This window comes from Danio rerio, chromosome 25, assembly GCF_049306965.1.
Source record: "Danio rerio strain Tuebingen ecotype United States chromosome 25, GRCz12tu, whole genome shotgun sequence".
Lineage (NCBI taxonomy): Eukaryota > Metazoa > Chordata > Actinopteri > Cypriniformes > Danionidae > Danio > Danio rerio.
Window position 1 is genome coordinate 18,588,300 of NC_133200.1, and position 15,477 is coordinate 18,603,776.

A 15,477-nucleotide genomic window follows, 5' to 3' on the forward strand; every position below is an offset into this window, starting at 1 on the left:
AGAGTAAATTCATCTGCCATAAGTGCAGCCTCAGACAGTTTAGTCACTTTATGCTCATTAAGATACATGGCCACAGCATTTGGAACACAGCACTTAAACTCTTCAAGAAGAATGAGCTCTCTAAGCTCCTCCTTAGATTTAATTTTTACAGATGAGCACCAGCGGTCAAACAGATTTTCTTTCTCTCTAGCAAACTCAAGAAAAGTGCTTTTCTCAGATTTAAAATGAGTTCTGAATTTTTGTCGATAAGCCTCAGGTGCTAATTCATAAGCTTGTAAAATAGCGGACTTCACAATCTCATAATCGCTACTTTGCTCTGTAGTCAACGCTGAATACACATCCTGTGCTCTCCCTATCAACACGCACTGCAATAATAATGTCCAAAAAGTCTTTGGCCACTTTAATGACTCTGCAACACGTTCAAAATGCTGAAAGTATTTCTCTACTTCCCTCTCCAAAAACGGCGGCACTAGCCTAATGTTTTTGTGTACATCAAACACATTTGACTCAGCAGCTGAAATTACAGGAGCTTGATGTGATTTTAATTTCAATTCCAGCTCAAGTTTTCGCAATTGAAACTCTCTTTCCTCTCGCTCTTTCTGCAACTCCAACTCCATTTTCCGCATTTCTAACTGTTGTTGCATTTTCTTTACTTCAAAATCATTCTCCAACTCTTTCTCTTTCAAAGCACAAACATCACGCTCGGCTCTAAATTTTTCCGCATCAACACACAGCTGTTTTTCTTGCAACGACATTTCACTAAACTTTGTATTTAGATCGACACTACAAACAGGAGACGATACAGACTCATCAGGAATAATAGGAGCTCTTACCTCTAAAACGCCGCGTTCACAAAGTGCGCTCTTCACAGCTTTCATCAGTGTTTCCTTGAGTTTCTTGTCATTACTCGTTACCTCAATATCAAAACGCTCCGCGATCTGCAACAGTTCCTCCTTCGTACATCTCTCCAGTAGTATCTCCGAAGGAAATGCAAAGAAATCTTCAATAATTAAAGAAGACGACATGACTGCCAACAGCAAACGCTCTAACAACAACAACAAAGCGCGCACACACTGAAGCGCACGTGAAACTAGCGCCTAACAACTACAAATCCCATCAGCCACTTCGCCAGGAACAAAAACAGCAGACGCGCTCAGTTTACAAAAACTCACCGTTATAAGAGATTACTATAAACTATAGTTACTCTATTAATCGGAGGGCATCGTAATTAACAAATACGGAAAAAAAAAAACAAAGTGTCACCTTATGAAAAGAATGAAAATGAGAGACTTCAGTTCCTACCTACGCGAAATATAACTAACTTAACCTACCTAACCCAGATAGCAAAATACACTCGGGCCAGTTCCGGCTAGATTGTCGCCTGCCGAAGACTTACCCCTCGGCCCAACTCCGGCTGCCGGACTCGGGCCGGATGCCTGTGGACTCACTGCCCGATTCCGGCCCGAATCAAGCGGGCCAGATGCGGCGGCCGTAAGCGAGCCGACGCTGCGCATCCGCGCCGGAATCGGCGCGAGGGTAATGTGCGCTGCGGCCCGGAGCTGGCGCGACTCCGTATTTATACACCTTATAAAACCTTTTGGTATTACATTGGTACTTAATATATGGTATTACAACCATTTGAATTTATACAACAGCAAACACAGGCTATAATGTAAACACAAAGTGTAAGCACTGTGTTTAACCTTTGAATAAAGTGCAAACTGCATACACATTCTGTAACGAAAATAATCAGACAAATGACAAAATAAATAAATGTTAAACGTTTATTAATTGCAAGAAAAAAATAGTACTAAAATTTTATAAATAATTTTGTAGTGCACAAGAATATCAATATAAAAACAACAATAAAACAACACATTAAAGACACAGAAAGATTTAAACAAAAAATCTAAAAATTACACACAAACACAGATGTTTTTAAAACAACCCTGTTTTCCCAATAGACTTGAATTAAAAATTTGTAAAAAACAGCTAAATTTTATATAAACCTAAGTATAGAAACCAATTTAAGATATAGCAAGAAACATCTTAAAAATACCAATGACAATCCGTAAAATATCCAAGTCAAACTTGTAAAATGTACTGCATATATATATATATATATAAATAATTGCAGAAGTATAAAGTCAAACTTATTTTTAAATAAACTTGAACAAAATCAATTGCACAAACAGCAAGACATGAGTGAGATGATTATACATTTCATATATATACACGTCTTGTGCAATTTTATATTTATAATTTTATTTGTATTACATTTATTAAAAATGTATCAAGATGTTTCTTCAGAATTTGGCGCACACACATACATACATACCTACATACCATACATATATACACACACACACACACACACACACACACATATATATATATATATATATATATATATATATATATATATATATATATATATATATATATATATATATATATATATATATATATACATATACATATATATATATATATATATATATATATATATATAAATGCAAATGAAAGAAACAAATTGTTCAAGTATCAGGGAACATCCTAATACACTTAAAATGTTGTTTAAAAAATAAAACAAAATAGTGATGTAGACATTTGACACATTAGCTTTCTCTTCTTTCTTCCTCCATCCCTGTCACGGTCAAGTTGTAGCTACCTTGTAATGCATTTTTCCACTTCTTTATCAGTGGCGTGGTATGGACATTTGTCCTCACTCCATCTGTGATTAAAAGATAAACAGATAATTAGTAGTGAACAAGTACTAATGTAAAAAAAAAAGAAAAAATTTGGAAAAAAATAGGCTACCTACGAAGCAAAAAAAACAATAAAAAAAAAAAACAAATAAACTTAAAACACTTTGAAATTAGCAAGAACTTGAACTTACCAGTTTCTTCATTTGTTCGGGCTGCTCCTTTAGTTGATTTTCAAGCTTTTCCAAATCAAATTGACCAAAGAAAGGTCAAATGTGTTTACATCTGGAATTTCATCACGTCTGTTTTGGTTTTGTGAGAATCAGGCCCAGCTGCTGCTTTATGACGTTGCATGATTTTAAAACTTCAGTCAGTCGTGCTAAAAAAGAAAAATAACAGATTAGTATAAATCAACCTGTAGCTTATTCTCATACAACTTCTGTAAATACAACAGTGGGTTAGACACTGCTGATATTCTCTAGTTGATCTTTACTTTCTAGCTGCATTAAACCTTAACAAATTTAGTGATGTCTTCAATTCTTACAAAGACATCACGAGATGCAATAAGTTATGTCTTTATCTCAAACTGCACTAGAACAAAGACTGTAAATGTTCATAGGTGTACTGCAGGAGTGTCCAAACATTTTGGGCCGAGGGCCAGATGCAAAAAAACAAACGTCGCGGGCCAAATTTTACATACATCACACAGACACACACACACACATATATACATATATATATATATATATATATATACATATACACATATATATATATATATATATATATATATATATATATATATATATATATATATATATATATATATATATATATATATATATATATATATATATACATATATATATATATACATATATATATATACACATATATATATATATATATATATATATATATATATACACATATATATATATATATATATATATATATATATATATATATATATATATATATATATATATATATACATACATAAATGCAGTTGAAGTCAGAATGGTTAGCCCCCCTAAATTATTAGCCACCGTTTATTTTTTCCCCAATTTCTGTTTAACGGAGAGTTAAACATTTTTTTCCACACATTTCTAAACATATTAGTTTTAGTAACTCATTTCTAATAACTGATTTATTTTATCTTTGCCATGATGACAGTAAATAATATTTGACTAGATATTTTTAAGACACTTCTATACAGCTTAAAGTGACATTTAAAGGCTTAACTAGGTTAATCAAGTTAACTAGTCAAGGTAATTAGGCAAGTTATTTTATAACAATGGTTTGTTCTGAAGACTTAAGGGGCTAATAATTTTTACCTTAAAATGGTTCATAAAAAAATTTAAACCGCTTTTTATTCTAGCCGAAATAAAACAAAAGTCTTTCTCCAACATCATTTGGGAAATATTTAAAAAAGAAGAAATACATCAATGAGGGGCTAATAATTCAGACTTCAACTGTGTGTAGACAGACAGACAGACAGACAGACAGATAGACAGATAGACAGATAGATAGATATAGATAGATAGATAGATCATAACAAGAACTGCTGCTTAATTGAATGCATGTAATAGCGACACCCGGTGGTTATTTATTGAATTACGTTCATTTTTGTATAGCGGGCCAGATGCTATTGATATTTATAAAAAGCCTCGCGGGCTGCAGATGGCCCGCGGGCCGTAGTTTGGACACGCCTGGTGTACTGGAATGTACAGTATCTCTGCATCTTCATGGTGGTCTTAAGATTTCTGCCATAGTCATTGATGGTGATGGTACTTGTGGTGCTGCATTGATTTCTGAAATCTTCATACCTGCCTTTTATCCAGCCTCTTTGTTCCAAGTAATTTTTCTTCATCACGGTATAGATGCGTCTATACTGTCCCTTGATCAGATACATTTACAAAACAAAACATCACTTTAGTATAGTGCCAGGTTAAAACCCACAGGTTGTAATAGATCAATGACAATGTTGACAGTATGTGTTTAAAATAATTGCAAACAAACCTGTTCTGTCTTGAGATGTATGACAGGCAATCATCGTCCTCATCTGTCTACCAGTCAGAAATCACAGTTGCATGTGGATGTTTTAGTCGAGCTTCCTCATATGCATCTATAATAAAACATCACATTGTTAACCTCCAGTAAAGAAAAGTTAAAATCCTGAAATACTATCAAAGTTAATTAATGCATATAATACCTATAGTGTAAATAATCAGTACACAGAAGGTTGCACAAGATTTATTCGGAGATTCATGCAGAGTGACAGCCTTATGAATCTGAGACATAGATTTGTAAGATGGCCGAGCACATGCATTATTCTGTACCCATGAAGATAACCTACCATTGTGAAAAATTTTGATGATGACAGCCAATAACAATAAACCATTTCAGCTGTTTGTGAAGCAATTAGTAATGTAATGTCTGAAAAGCTCAATCTATGTTGAAAATGTATCAGCAGTTTACAGCTTATAATGGACTTTTAGCACACAACTATAGCATGCCTATTCACGTTCAAAAGAGTGTGCCATTGACTTCTTTGGTCGTGATGTACTGCAAAATGATCTCACTAACCTTTGTTAAACAAGAACAATGAGACTTAACCAACAAATATTGTTACCCATTCATTTAAATCAGAATTTATCACTGTCAATAACATAAAAAACAAACAAAAAAAACATCAAAATCTGCTTTAAGACGTTCAGTTTTACATTAACTGACCATTACAGCTTGAACAAAAGATATAATTGATTCACATAGGCTAACACATATGAATTAAAGTGCATAGTAATATATTTCTCTTGGATAATTTAAAGAGAATAGTAAATCGTCGAGTTTCGATCACTTTTCGTGACTAACTGCATAAACAAGATAAACAATAATATTTTATTAATCCAAAACGATTAGTTTTTATTTACACAATCACAGAATTAATACTGTTGGATAAGTAAACGCCTGTACAATGATTTTTTTCAACATCCACGGTACTTTATAATGTTAAATCAGGAAAAAAACACGTTTTGCCAAGTTAGTTAATGGATTCGTCTACAGAAACTTTCTTTAACGCAAAGTTAGCATACACACAAATTCGTTTCATGTTTCTTTAAAATAATTAAAATAGTTTTCAGTTACTACACACGTTACAATCTAACATTGTGTTAAAGGAAAATGAACTTTCAGGCTGTTTGTAACTGTTAGCGTTAGCATACATTAGCTCCAGTCGTGTTTCTTAAAGCAAGTTACATTTCGTATCAAACTGTTTTAAATTACTAAACGCTGTTACAACCAAACACCGTGGAAATGTTTTAAGCTCTAAATTCGCTAATTATACAGTACACAAGCAGTAAAAAGCTTACCTTTCTGACCGGGATCCACGTGAAGTCTTTAAAAAAACCAAACTTTTTCTTCTTGTGATCTTCGTGCCATGGTGGTTGACAAACAGCTTTTTGGAGCATTACCGCCACCGTCTGGATTGGAGTGTGGATCATGAGTTTAGTCACGCATGTGTTTATTATGAAACCAACTTCTGCTTTAAAACAAAAACAGTCAGCACAGGAGCGTGCTATCTCAAAATTAAGCGAATTTTACATAGTTTTTCTCTAGATGACATGTATAATCTATTTATAAATAATATTGTTTTGTTTGCGTCTAAACATTGCGACCATCCACACTAAATATTCTTTTTTTTTTTTTTTTTGCTATCGTACCATGAATATTTTCTCAAATTATCATTAAACGTGGAGCTAACAGATTACTAGATAAAATAAGAACTTAATCGGTTGCCATCAGCCTTAATCGGTTGCCATATGGTTGACCGGAATCGGGCCAGTGCTTTACAGCCGCATCACAACCGCATGTGCGCGAGCGAGCTGCGGGCCGCACTCGGCCCGGATAACACTCGCCGATGCCGAGTCGGAGCCGGAGGCGCCGGAGGGCAGCCGAGCTCGGGCCGATTACTGCCTGCTATCTGGGAATCTTCAAAGGTGTACCGGACTCGGGGCGGCTTTTAAACGCTAAGCTCGAGGACAATTGGCATAGCCAAAAGCCCGATGCGTACCCCCGACAGAGACTTAATAATCTCCATCCAGAATAACCTTCAAAAATAAAAAAGGCAAAATAACAAACTAAAATAACAAATAGTGTCTCGATGGAAGGATTACAAACCCAGCTGAGAACACTCTAACTACCTGAAGTCTACTCATTTACATTGGTGAACACAAACAAAATGCATTACCTTATGTGTAGTTAAATTATCCGGACGAGCGCCCAATTTTATGTTACGACCCCCTCGTTTGAGTCGCAACATAAAAGAGTTCGGACAACAAAAGAATGTATATGCAACTTATTTATTATACATAAAACTAAATAGAACAACAAATCAACAAATAAACAAATGTCTAGGGGAAAATAAAGAAAATAACTACTTTAACTACACAAATAAATAATGCTAAACAAAACCATAAGGTTTCAGAAATGAAGAGATGATCTGAACACGAAGACGGCCCGTAGCCACACCGTCCTCCAGAAGCTAGCACTCAAAACCCTTTTATATGGTTTGAGCCAATTGGTGACAACCAGGCACCCAATCAGGATCTGCCACATCCATACTGAAGTCCTGGGGTCGTCACAAAACAATATTAGAATTAACTGCAGAGAAAACAAGAGAAAATTCCTTGCGAGTTACAGGAAAGTTAAAATGTACAAGAAACTCGTCATATGTCATAAGATACCCTTGAGTGTTAAACAATTGACAAACTAAAACGATACCCTTTTCAAACCACCTCTCCAAAAAGATACTCTTGCATTTATACAAAATACATCTATTGTTCCAAATAAAATAACGTTGTGGTGAAAAATTGTGCTTGTAGATCAGTTTCCACGCCAACAAGACTTGAGCATGAAAAGCAGAGAGCTTCACTGGTAATTTCTCAATTTTATAATCGCATAATAATAAAAAGGAAAGACCTCCAAGTTGGTCAAAAATAAAATTGGGAATTAAATTTCTAGAAAGAAGGTTTATTTAGACAAAACTTTAACCAATTAATTTAAGAGTATTATTTAGAGAAGAGAAATCCAAAAAGTCAAGAACCCCATTTTTAAGGGAATTTAAAACAACAGATTTGCGCATGTAGTGTACACGATTCTTCCATAAGAAATTAAATAAAATCGTATCAATAGACTTGACTGTTTTATTATCTAGATATAAGGTTGAAGCAAAATAGGTTAATCTAGAAATTCCTTCTGCTTTTGAAAGAAGAACTCTGCCCCTTAAGGACAAATCCCTTAATAACCAAAAATTGAATTTACTTTTTATCCTTTTGAAAACAGGGTTAAAGTTTAAGGAAACTCTGTCTTGTTCTTTTTTTGAAATGACAACACCTAAATAATTAACAGCTTCTTTAACTGGTATACCTTCTACAGATAATAGGGGAGAGTTTTTTAAAGCTAATATTTCACATTTTTTAAGATTAAGGTGCAAACCCGAGGCTTTAGAGAACAACTGAATGGATTTGATAGCCTGATGAACCTGGTTTGAGTCTTTTAAAAATAAGGCTGTATCGTCAGCTAACTGACTAATTAAAATATTTCGTCCATCAATTTAAATTCCATCTAGCTTACTTGCCTTAAAGTGACAGAAGGTTTGGGCTACTATAAGAAACAAGTATACAGAGGCTGGACAGCCCTGCCGAATTCCTCTTTCTAATAGAAATATCTGTGTAGTTCCATGTCCTAATTTCACTGAGCTGTTTCCCCCAGCATACATTGTACTCATTGCATTACAAAAGAAGGGTCCAAAACCGAATTTTTCTAAACAAAAAGAGATGAAAGGAGGCTCAATGGTATCAAAAGCTTTAAAGAAATCCAAAAACAAAATTAAACTAAAATCTTGAATAAAATCTGAATAATCAATAAGGTCAAAAACAAGTCTAATGTTATTAAAATGTGACGATTTTTCATAAAACCTGACTGATTTTCATCAATAATGGAGTGTAAAACCAACTTAAAACGCTTTGAAAAAATAAGGGCAAACAATTTATAATCGTTATTAAGTAAACTGATGGGTCTCCAGTTATCTAAAAGAAGCGTGTCCTTTTTAGGTTTAGGTATCAAACAAATGACACCTTGTTTCATACTAACAGGGAGCTCAGAGCAGTTAAAACCTTCTATAAACACTTGGAGAAGGAACAGAGATACTAATTCAGAATATAGTTTATAAAATTCGGCTGTTATCCCATCACTTCCAGGTGACTTGTTACTTTTTAAATGCAAAATTGCTTCCTTAACCTCACTAATAGTATTTGGTGAGTCACACATAGTTTTTTCATCATTACTAATAGAATTGATATCATCAAGAAATGTTGTAAAGGTATCCAGATCAGCTAGATTAAATTTTGATTTATACAAATTGGAATAAAACTTATAACAATGTTGGGAAATTTCTTTGGGATTTTCAGAGACAAGCTCTCCAATTTTTAATTGACAAATAGAGTTATGTTTAGACCTATTTTTTTCAAGCTTGAAAAAATAGGAAGACATTTGTTCACCATATTCAAGCCACCTTTGCCTTGACCTTATGAAAGCCCCTTCTGCTTTTAATTTGTATAAATTATCCAACTTGAATTGTAAATCAATTCTATTTATTCATTTATTAAGACCTAATCAAAACACCTTGTTTTGCTTTTTACATCGGAAATTTTTATATCTATAAATGTACACATATGTAAACCCTTTTTTAGCATATTCAAACAAGAATTATTAGCCTAAAGATTGATGTTTAACTCCTAGAATTTATGCTTATTGCTTTGTATTTAATAGACCTGTTCGTTTTTATGTTATATTAACCTCTCATTTCCTCTTATTTCTCTCATGCATTTGTTATATATTTTATTCATAATTCTCCCTTATTGTTTAAAAAGGAACTACAGTTTGTAGAGACTGTATGCTGTTTTTTTTTTTGTAAATGTTTTGTTGTTATAAAAAAATATATGATGACGCTATGTGATCGGTCATCATGACTGCAGCAACTTTGAGTCCCGAAGTGTCCAGCTGTCCGTCTTGACGGCTCGGTTTTCAACTCCACCCCCGCCTGCGCTCGGCTAATCTCGTTCATCACCGGCTGCAGCTGAGCTTCATGTCGAACGCACCTAATGAGTTATCGTAACGTCACCTGTGAGATTCAGTTATGATGAAAGTGAATTTGTTTCATTTTCATAATCAAACAGTAAAGTGCACATCCAGCGGAGAGCATGCTCGAATACATTTTATGCTAACAAAACAACTTTTATATAGCTTTATTTTCTAGCTTCTTTTAGCTCATAGATAATGCTTTTAGCTTATGATGAACATTGTGGCCTAACGTTACCTTTGCTCACCTCAGACATTTCCATCTTGCAAATCCATCACCTGTATCCATGTTCTGGTTTCAGTTGTAGACGGTCCTGATTCATCACTACAAAATACTTTCAACAGAAATTAAATGTTAATCCTCTCGAAAAATCGACTGAATTTTATAGTTTCACAGTTTTCACATCCATGCTTTCCTCGTAAATTAACATTGTGGGCGGGACTAACAAAAGCGGACGAATCATCATTTTGACAAGCGAATGCACCAATAGGAAAAGTGAAAACGCTTGCTGTGTGGCCAACTTAGCAATTTTGTTGATAGATTTACCAACTTTTCATACTACCCTAGCAACGTTTTTTTATAAAAGCACCTGACAACAAATCTAGCATTTTTTTAACATTAATTTGGCTACTTTTAGCTTTAAAAAAAAGTGGCTGCAGGCTTCACTCAGTAGAGTAAATAGCTAACTCTGATTGTTTTTCATGACTGTTAATTTAATCATATTTGTTACATGTATAATTGTTGTTTTTTTTGTAGCAATACATTCCAATAGTGCTATAATTGTTGTCATTTTCACAAATGTGTTAATTTCACAAGTTAAAAAGAGTAAGTACACAAACTGTGATTGTTTAAAAGAATGTAACTGTTCATTATCAATGTTATAATTAAAAGTTCTCATAGATATATACACTAGATATCGCATACGGACCCTGAGCATGCGTCAAAAGCGCTGAAATATTTGTACAGAACTCCCAAAACAACAGAACAAATGTCCAACCGCACTGGTCAAAACAGTGTGCCAATGTCACTATGCTAGACCAGTGGTTCTCAAACAGTGGTACATGTAGCACAAGTGGTACGCAGGCTTCCTTCTAGTGGTACACGGAGGAATAATTTAAGTAAAAAAAAATTAACACACTTTTGATTTGAATAGGTTAAACTTTTTATTTTATTTTCATTTTTTTAAATGTTTGTCATGTATTCTATTATTTGAGCTTATTTTCCTCTCCATACTTGTATGGTTGTTGGGGGCATATCTTGTACATTTTTATCCCAATGTTGACAGGTATAGTTTTTATTATTTTTTTTATTTATTTTTTTTTATTAACAATGCTTGAACAGTAACAGAGAGGCATTAATACTTTTTAGAATTACACAAAAGACTGACAGGTATAGTTTAATCACTTGCTTCTCTGGCACACATAGGCTACTCTAACGAGCAGTAAGCAGATCTAGTTTCTAATTTAAATATGTAAATCCAATTTAAAATACAAGCTAATGTTTACATTTCAAAGACATATAAATAAGTCATATATAAATGCAAAATATATTTTAAAATTGATACGTATATACCCAATATTTATAAGGTCCAAGAAACATTTGCAGGTTTTGATGAATAGGCTACTTTATGATAATACTTTACATTTAAGTACAGCAAAAGGTTTCTTTTAACGTTTTAAGAATAGAGCCATTTTTAATTAACTTTTAAAATCACATTTTAATTTAAATATTGACATTTTATTTATCTTTATTTTTTACCTTTAAGTCTGTTATTGTTCAAACTATTTACTATGTTTAAAGTGGCTGACTTACACCGGGACTTTACACCGGGAGCAGAGCAGAAAAGAATAAAGAGAGAGAATAACTTATTTATTCCGTGATTACCACTCTTAATAAATACACTTGCATACAAAGTAAATCATACCTAACAGCATTTTCTGGGGCCCTGGCGTTTTTTACTGGGGCACATGCCCTGAATTCACCAAGAGGGGATGGCCTATGTTGGACCTATCTGGGATGGCCCATGTGGAACCCACCTGGGATGGCCTATGTGGGACTGACCTGGGATGGCCCATGTGGGACCCACCTGGGATTGCCACAGTGACAACAGTGTACCCATCTTCTGATGCAGGATAACAGGCCAATATGGACCAAAATCTCTGAGGTGTATTTCCAGTAACTTGAATTTATCAAATCAAATCAAATCAAATCACTTTTATTGTCAAATCATAAGCGGCACATGTGAAAAGCTCAGGTGCTGGCTCCAGACAGTACAAAATACAGATACAGTAGTGCAAACACAACGACAGTGTAAAATACTGACAGTGCAAATAAAATGACAGTGCAAAATACAGACAGTGCAAGATACAGACAGTGCAAACAACAACAGTGCAAAATACAATGGCATACTCCTCAAAAAAAAAAAAGGACAATGTAAAATCGACAGCGATATGTACAATGAATAGGTGTTCACATAGTTGTACGCAGTATTGTTTTAAGTATGGATTGGTTAAAGTGCAACATGCTACATATTGATGGTGTGCAGTGAGGGGTATGGAAGAGTCTGTCTGTGTGGGGTTTGTTGAGTGTCAAGTATTGATGATAATACAGTCATTTACTGCATTTACAATGAGGCAGAGCAGCACTAAATCCCACTAATCAATCAGCTTATGCTAGTTTTGTTGAATAAAATAAGCAAACAGTGTAAATGAAATTTGACAAGAGGCTGCGGTGCTAGAAACTTGTATTATGTCGGCTTAGGGAAGGAGTAGTTTATAATAGAGATTCATTTATAAATGATTCGCTCCCTCCGTTATTTAAAAGTGAAAGTTTGAGAGGGAATGTGTTTCAGGACACGGATTAAACCAAATTAAACAGGGAGGGAAATAATAAATTTCCATGCACATAAACACATGCTCTTTGCCGGCAATGCCCGTGCGGTCACTTATCCATCGATGTAGAAAAGTGATGTAAAATTGTAATTTACGTACTTTATTAGTGCATACTGACCACAGGGAAAACTCCCCATCATAAATATATGCATATATGTGTTTATACAACAGTTCTGTCTGATTGACTGATAGTTGTGATATATTTAAGTAATATTAGCACCCGTATGCCTCTTTACCCTACACTACACTACAGTTTGACAAATATTACAGTTGTTAGACAACAAAATATACTTTTGAGGCTTTTATAGTCGAGAATGTAGTTGTTTAGATCGCAACTATGCAGTTTATTTGCAAGAATAGTGCCTATTTTGAAATATTTACAATTTCTGAGAGAGCTCGTCAGCAACGGTTGATGTTTTCTATCCACAAGGTGGCGACAAAACCGCATAATAAGCCCTTACGCTTAGAAGATATAACAGTCTGATTTCTAACTACAGCAGATCAAATCAATATTAAACTGGTAAGCACACCTGCCAACACTTCTGTTTTTCAGGGGAGTATCCCGTATTTCAGACCAGTCTCTCGCAACAATCCCGTTTTTATTTCTTCCTAAAAAACTCCCGTAATTTCAGCCACCCCCCTCTTTGGTACAGTCTGTAAACACCCCGGGGTTGCCAACTTTGGTATGGTACAGTACTCGATCAAAAAGGCCACCCAAAACCCGCTGCATCCTATCCCGGTTCTCAACCTCACCCCTGAACACCCTCTCCCGCCTGGTCTCCCGGATTTTCAGAGACATGTTGGCAGGTATGTTTGTAAGTGATATTATAAGTCAATCTCTCTCTCTTGTATGTTGTAGTGCTGTATTTATGCTGATTTGCTTTCATATCAGGAATGTGTGTTGTGTTGGCAGATTGAAATAAGCAAAGTCCGTATGTGTTTAGGGTTTTTCCTTATCGCAAACACAACAGCATGCTGGTAGTGAATTCGTTTTTATTTTCGGGGTTAATTATTGTGAAATCCTGATTGCAACAGAGAAATACTGTAAACTGCAACACTATAAAAAGGTATATCTGTAGATGGATGGTGTAGCGGCTTTCCTATGCCGCTATTGTTGTTGGTAGAGTGAGCAAGATTTAATGCGTAAAAGTCAGATTCCGTAAGCAAATAGATGCAAATAAAAACATATTTATTGTCCAATCAACTTCCAATCAACAGAATTACTCAATCACTTTCCTTTATCTATAAGCACACTTCTCTGTTACCTTCAGTTACGAGACGATACGTTCAAGACGATACGAGACGGTCAAAAACTGTGTGCTTCCTACCAACACTGTCTTACTCCATGCAGTGAAGCCACAGTTATATAGTCTCCTACTGACACCTTGTGGCCAATAGCCAAAATACAATGTATGGCTCCTACAGATGGCATTTCGTGTAATGTTCAGCCTTATAATCTTAAAGTGTGAGCAAAAATCAGCAGTTTTGTCATCACTTTAGACATAGTCATTCAAACACTAGCTCTAAAGTGATGTTGTGAATTAGTAACGGCTTCTGCTGTTTTGATGCCAGCTGCAGATGTGAATGAATGGTGAAAGTAGTTCCTAATAAAAGGGGTTTTTAGACTCTCCGTGTTTGATTTTCTTATTTATATACACGATTGTGCCGTTGAACAGTTGTATAAACGCAATATGGCTGTATATTAGCACTGGTGGGACACTAAGACACGAGGCCGCACGCCTCCCATCAGTGCTGATATACAGCCATATTGCACTGCAATTTGTGTGATAGTGCTCATATATTACTGGCTCTGGATGACCACAGTCCTCCACTGCACCTTGGTACCACATTCATTTCAAAGGAGCACTACCCTGTACTAAAATGGCGGCTCTATTGATGCATTCCTTCCAATAGAGAACAACAGGGTTGGCGACATCTGATGTATTTAAATCTATGAAAAATTCTTATCAAAAAGTGCTTGTATTACTTTTACAAATAGTCAACTCTGTTTTTTATACAAATCTAAATGGACATAGGCGATGCAGTGGTGCAGTAGGTAGTGCTGTCGCCTCACAGCAAGAAGGTCGCTGGGTCGCTGGTTCTAGCCATGGCGTTTCTGTGTGGAGTTTGCATGTTCTCCATGCGTTCGTGTGGGTTTTCTCTGGGTGCTCCGGTTTCCCCCACAGTCCAAAGACATGCTTTAGAGGTGAATTTGGTAGGCTAAATTGTCTGTAGTGTATGAGTGTGTGTGTGAATGAGTGTGTGTGTGGATGTTTCCCAGAGATGGGTTGCGGCTGGAAGGGCATCAGCTGCATAAAAACGTGCTGGATAAGTTAGCGGTTCATTCTGCTGTGGCGACCCCAGATTAATAAAGGGACTAAGCCAACAAGAAAATAAGTAAATGGACATATTTGAAATGTTTTTGCTGAGATGGCCAGTCAATTTGAGAAAAAATTAATTACTTTGCATATTGCATAAAGGTGTAGTTTTGAGTTGCGATTACGCAATGACATCATCAATTAAAGTAATTTGTTTATAAAAACCTATTTATTGTGCATTCGGATGTAATTTTTAATATAATATTTAATGCAGTATAATATTTAATGCAGAATTTAATGCAGTGCTTCTAATAAGATGATTTTTAAAGAAGATGACTGATTTTTAAAGAAATCAGACCTTGAAAGTGGTGATTTTATAATGGAAAGACAGTTTACCTGAAGCGCTGGGGTTGGCTGGCTAA

General features: G+C 35.0%; 1 protein-coding gene and 1 long non-coding RNA gene across 3 annotated transcripts in view; one reads left to right on the forward strand and one right to left on the reverse strand.

The window, feature by feature from the left end:
* Nucleotides 1-15,477, forward strand: part of vac14 (vac14 homolog (S. cerevisiae)) — a 210,896-nt gene that overhangs the window by 34,813 nt on the left and 160,606 nt on the right. The window lies entirely within an intron of this gene.
* On the reverse strand, nucleotides 2,562-6,132 carry LOC141380948 (uncharacterized). 2 transcript variants are annotated; one of them, XR_012400365.1, is made up of 5 exons: nucleotides 6,077-6,132; nucleotides 4,728-4,833; nucleotides 4,535-4,605; nucleotides 2,900-3,084; nucleotides 2,562-2,734 (listed from the first exon to the last, which is right to left on the reverse strand). It is a non-coding gene; the product is annotated as an uncharacterized lncRNA (long non-coding RNA). The 2 variants fall into 2 exon arrangements; XR_012400366.1 differs by having other exon boundaries at nucleotides 2,603-2,734; nucleotides 4,539-4,605.